The sequence below is a fragment of the Tauraco erythrolophus genome, chromosome 1, assembly GCF_009769465.1.
Source record: "Tauraco erythrolophus isolate bTauEry1 chromosome 1, bTauEry1.pri, whole genome shotgun sequence".
Classification (NCBI taxonomy): Eukaryota; Metazoa; Chordata; class Aves; order Musophagiformes; family Musophagidae; genus Tauraco; species Tauraco erythrolophus.
Window position 1 is genome coordinate 105,790,273 of NC_141465.1, and position 6,000 is coordinate 105,796,272.

At 49.2% G+C, this 6,000-nt stretch overlaps 1 long non-coding RNA gene across 2 annotated transcripts in view; it reads right to left on the reverse strand.

The window, feature by feature from the left end:
* LOC147529446 (uncharacterized) overlaps positions 1-4,983 on the reverse strand; it is a 48,798-nt gene extending 43,815 nt beyond the window's left edge. For both annotated transcript variants that reach the window (XR_015222565.1, XR_015222564.1), the window contains exon 1: positions 4,798-4,983. This is a non-coding gene — a long non-coding RNA (uncharacterized LOC147529446). The remainder of the gene's footprint in view (positions 1-4,797) is intronic.
* Positions 4,984-6,000: the final 1,017 nt, after the last annotated feature.

Below are 6,000 nucleotides of genomic sequence, written 5' to 3' on the forward strand. Positions count from 1 at the left end.
AAAGGATGTTCATGCACATACCACATTCAGCCAGAAACAAGGATACTAAGAGTCCTGAGGAAGCACAGTGGTTTCGATACTGTTTTGCCAGCTAGTGTTGCCTAGTTTTTGGCATATTTATTTTTCACTTCTTCTTGCAGTCTAAAGGGCATATTTCTCATCTGATGAACTACTACTGACTTCCTAATTTCCATTCATCTCTTACAAAAGATTTATTTGTAGTTGTAATCCATGCTGAGAGCACTTTTTCAGTCTGTACTAGGTGTATCTTGTGTACTCGTTACGTACACATTTTAAAGTAATGCTCTGATGAGCTAATATCATCTATACATATATAGTACTAAGAATGTTAACTGTACATGTAGAAAATATTGATGAAAACTACTACAGTACTTTAAAATATTCTGAAAAATATATTACTTTTTATGAAGCTTTAATGCCAAACTTGAAAACTATTCTATTAGACATCCATCAATATACCTAGAGGTTAAGACTCAGAATCCAGAAGTAGGTTCAAGAGAGGAACTGGGGAAAACAATACTTCTTATTTCCAGAGTCTAGAAATGAAACCTGCATAAAGATTTTTCCAAGAAGGCTATCAGTCTTCAGTTAGAAGGGTCATGCCATCACTGTCTAGCTGCTGGAAGGAAGAGAGAGTTTTCTTTCCCACTTTCCATAAAACACCAGCTACTATAAAAGGATAACTGGAGCTGTGCTGTTTTCTTCCTACACCTCAGGCTCCATTTTTTAAAACTTTTTTTCTCCCCCTGTATCTTAGCCATCGTGAATACCTACTGCACTTTCCTGTTGTTAATAGTTTTTGTCATATGACTGCAACAATAGAAAACGGACATTTTAGATAACTTAAGAGCTGGGTACAGGCTTCTAAAAAGCAGTAACTGGACTTGCAGTCTTGTTAGTTATGCATGGCTGCTGCTTGTTAAAGTGCTACTGTGCAAAAGCTGAAACACTGGAACTGCCTGCTTGCAGAACCAGGAAGACTATGCTGTCTGTATCAGTCAGATTTCCAAATGTAAGTTAGTAACACACTTTACAACTGAAAAGATAGAAATGTGTTTTAAGTTTTAAAGAAAAGCTGTAGAAATTCATAGCATAGGCCTTTATGGTCACCAGAGAAAACTGCTTGTTATCATTAGGAATTATGAGGCTGCGTTTTTTGAAAGAACTTGGGGAGAGGGAAGTACAAAATTATATTTAAAAAATGAGAAGTGTCAGACACCGAATGGTACAGTCAAAACGGTCACAGATACAACGCTACAGCAGAAGTTGACTGATAATCTTTTTCAAGAGTGAAAAGGGAAAGGAATGGTCATTCAGATAATCATATGCCAAATTACTCATTTATATAATTCATGTCATCAAAAAAAAGCAGGCCTAGATAAATTAATAATAAACAAGCTATATTTTTATGAAACAACAAAAAAAATATTAACTTGTTCTTGCAGACCTGAAAGGCCTTTGTATGGTAACATAAAATTAAGTAAAAACTACTTACTATATATATTAAAATACAGGTTTCAACCTCCCAGTGAGTTAACACGTTTTCACTTTTCTTTGTACTCTAGTAACCCAGCTGTAGTCTTCAGTGGTTTTTGATAGTTAAACCAAAAGGAGCTATGAATGTGAGAAGATACATATGTGTATGTGCATATATATGTGTGTACCTCCTTCCTCAATAGATTCATTTAAGACGTGTAATACTGAGAAAGTATGCTCCTGTATTATTTGCTGAACACTAATACCTTTACGTGTGGGATATTGAATTAACATTTATTTATCATCTCTGTGAGTGTGACAGATCTGCAGAATGACTAATACCAATCCCAAGGCCAGAATTTGAGAGCAAAGTGGTTTTGAGGTACACAGGAGCATAGCTCACGGTGATGGGAGCTGGCTTCGGTTTCTGCACCTCAGTCTGTAAGCCACATCCCTACCCAAGCCACTTTCCCAATCCACCTAATACGTCTGCCCACCTTTTGTTTTCAGAAAACGGACAGTGTTGGGGTTTGCTTTATGCTGTCGCCACTTTGATTTCTTTCTGTGACAAGCTCCAGAGCCCCAGAAGCAGCCTGGCAGCAGCACTCGAACTCCAAGTGCAGCAGAACTAGGGAACCCTCCAGGAGCCAGTTACAGCTCTCGGTCACTGGCCAACCCATGGCTCGTAGAAGTTAGCGTGCTTCAGTTGACATTGATCCCTCAAGGGACTAGCTACCGGCTAAACAAAACTGGAGCACAGGGCTAGCCAGGCATAGATTCTCTGTGACCCTGTGTCAGGACCTGTGATCCTCTTGTAAAAGCCAGCTATGTTACCTCCTTGCCCTCTGAGACTCCCAGGGAATCCCCAAGTAAAGGAGGAGGGGAGTTATTTACATCTCCTTCGTGTTTCTGTCCCAATCTTTTTTTTTTCCTCTTTTTTTTTTTTTTTTTGTAAAAACAAGCGATGATGGAATACTTTAAAAAGGCATGTTTGTTCCCTTACGAAGGTTTACTACAACAAAGCAAGAATAATTTGTCCCATTAATTATAGATAGTGGAAAATGTGTAAGTAGCTACGTGGTTAAAGAAGCGAGCGTGCTGTCATTGACGGTGTCACAACTGTTGTGTACAGCCTAGAAAGGCAAATGCATTTGAATTTTACCAGCGGGTCAGAATATTTAGAAACCAGGGAACCTATAAAGTCTAACTATTAAATATACTGAACGTAGAAATGCTCGTTTGCTAGTGCAGAGGAAATAGAGCAAAGATACACCAGAGCAGAGAAAGCTAGCAGGACAAAGGAGATGCTATTGACTCATTCCAGACTGCCGACTTAGCAGCTCAACTTTGTTTCCTTTTAACTTTTGTAACAGTAGGAGCTCAAAGCTTCTCAGTCTGTTTTCTGCACAAATAGAAACACCCAGACTTCAAAAAGTAAATACACTTTGAAGGAACCCAAACCATTACACATCAAAAACTGGGTGTACGACAAAACAGGGCTTCACGGTTACTTGAATTTTGCAGTGAGTAAATGCTGACATTTTAGTAATAATTTTACACGGCTGCATTCTGCCAAACAGTTCTCGACAAGTATCAGTTTGTAAAACACTTTCTGTTGTTTTCAGTGTGATACGGATTTATTGACTTTGCAGAGGGTAAGTACTACTTCAATATTTTCGCTGAGTAAACTCCCCCCCTCCCCCCTTTTTTATCCCCCCAGTAACATATCGCAACAAGTTTCTAACCCTGTAACGTTACACGTCTCACACTGGGGAAAGCGTACGACGTGTGAAATTTAGATTTCACCCTCGGTGCTTGTTTCCCGTTAAAATAAAAAAAAAAAAAAAAAAAATTAAAATTAGCTTTTTATTGTCCACTCTGGACAATGAAGTGTACAAGGCCACCGCTATGACAGCTTCTACGCTCCGGTCTTCCCTGTCCCAAACCCCACCAGGATCACGTTCCCCAGCCCTTCCCGTCCCAGCCTGTTCCCGAGGGGATGCGAAAGGTTGGAGACAGCGGTTTAACCTCACAGATACCCCACGCTTGCAAATAACACCTCGCCTCTCTCAACATGAAATCGCCTCTCGAGCGTATACTACGCGCTTAAAACGTCATAAAACGTCACTAATTCAAATCAATCGGCATCATGCAAACCACCCCGATACCGGAGCGTATAAGTTTGATTTAACTTTTGAAGTGTTTAGTCTCGGGCTCGCCCCCCGGACCCCCACCCGCGGAACCGCTCGCGGCCCTGGTCCCGGGGAGGCGGGGGGGGAAAGGCGGGTGAGGCGCCCGTGTTCTGCCTCGGCGTCGAGGGCCGCGCCCCCCCCCCGTTGGCGCGGCGGGCTGTCACTCAGGCGACGTCACAATACGCCTGTGTGAGCGCTGTAAACACTCGGGCGGGCGTGTGTGTGTGTGAGTGACGCGGGGGCGCGCCTCCCTCCCCCGCCCCCCCATCACGGCTCGGGCTTGCGCCGTGGTGGGGGGGAGGCGCGCCCCCGCTTATTTCCCTGCGCGCATGGTAGCGGCACGAAAGGTAGCATCACTGGAGCAGGGGATGATGTAATTCTCCCTCCGGCCAGTAACTGCCTGCGCTTGCACCGATCCGACTGGCAAAGCCGGGGGGGGAAGGGGGGGGAGTGTTTTACGCGTGATCGTATCAGCATCTCCTGACCGCGCACCCCCCCACCCCTTTAAACTCCGCTCCGCTCATCGCCCCCCCCCCCCCAACCCGGGGCGCAGAGGAGGAGGGAAGGGGTTGGGGGGTGACGGGGGCGGGGAGCGGAGGGTGGGGGAGCCCCGCGTCGTGTGCGCAGGGTAAACACGCCGGTGAGCGCCGCGCCGGCGGTAAACAAGTCTAAGGTGCCCTCCGCCGCACGGCAACTTGCTGCGGGCGGGGTGTCGTCGTCCCGTGTCCCCCGTCCCCCCCCGCGCACACACACACGCACACACTCACTTCCCCCTAACAAAAGCCCGGTTAATAACAGCGTCAGCTTTTGTTCGGCGGGCAGCGGCAACCGTCCCCTCGCCCGATCACCTTATTTCACCGGTTCCACCCCCCCCCCCAGCCCAAACCCGCGGGTCCTCCACGCTCCGTCCCCCCGTGCGCGCATCCCCGCTCGCTGCTTCCCCCCCCGCCCCCCCCCCCATTGCACTGAGCGCCTCCAAACCCCCCCGTCCCTGGAGCGCGGGGTCCCTCCTGCCCGCTCTCTGTGGGGCAGCGGGCAGGTAGGCGAGCAGCAGCACCCCCTCCTCCTTCCCTCCCCCTAGAAAAGGCAGTAGCTAAATGGCACTTACTGTCAGAAGAGGAGGAGGAGGGCGGGGGAAGCCCTTTTCTCGGTGCAAAAGCAAAATAGCCACTCGCAGGACGTTGCCAGCACAGGGAAAAAAAATATAAATAATCTTCCAGTAACGTGTATGGGGGGAGAGGAGGGAGGATACGCCTTTTAAGCAGAGAAAAATAAAATAAAAAAAAAATAACCAGCCCACCCCCCCCACACCCCCCGGTTGCCTTTTTTGTGCAGTTTCAGCAAAGCTGCGAGGAAGTTGGTCCTTTTGTTCCACTATTTATAGATTGCGTCAACATTGCGAAAAGGAGAAGGCGGAGCGGTGGCACTTACTCCTCGCCGGCTGGGGGGGGGGGGGGGGGGGGGGGGGAGTGTGGAAGGGGTGGGGGTGGAGGGGGAGAAGAAGAAGATATTGGGGTGGAGGGGCGGGAGGGACACACACACACACACACACGCACGCACATACAAACAAGCGAACGCAAGCGGCCTCCGCGCTCTTCCCACCCGCCCCGAACACGGAGGGGAACCGGGCGGTGCACAGCGGCGGCGGCTGCCGCCGCACAGCACCGCCCCGCGGGCGACGAGGCGAGTCGCGCCGAACCGAGCGGCGCGGCCCCGGGGCCGCGCCGCTCGGTTCGGCGCGCCTCGCCTCGTCTTCCACCGGTAACCTTCCATCTCCATCCCCCCGACCCCGGCAGAACCTGTTGCGACCACCTCGGTCGAAAGCTCCGAGGGCAGGTGCACGCACCGTCCAGCTCCGGTTTTATTTTTTTTTTTTTTCGAGGTTGGCCGAAGGGTTAAATTAGGGAAGCGAAGGGAAAACGTTTTAAGAACTGAGGGGGGGGGGGGGGGTCGTGAAAATTAGAAGGTTTTTCTCTTCCGCCCTCCGAGAAGGAAGGGGGGGGGGGGGGGGACACCGGCGCTTTTCTGGCCGAAGGCCAATGTTTCTAAACTGAATGTAAACAAAGAAAACTGCAAACACAGAGGAGGGCCTTCCACCGCCGCCAAGGCTGGGGAACGCGTTTCCCAAACGGGTGCCGAGCTTTGCCCACCATCCCGTTTCCCTCGTCGTCCTCAGCGCTCCACGGTCACCCCGGCCACCGCCCTCGGGTGCCGCGGGACGAGGGAAGCTTTCCGCCGGCGGGGACGGCGCAGGGTAGCAAACCTCGAAACAAAACAAAACAAGCGCGTGTATTTTCTTTCTGCTTTAAAC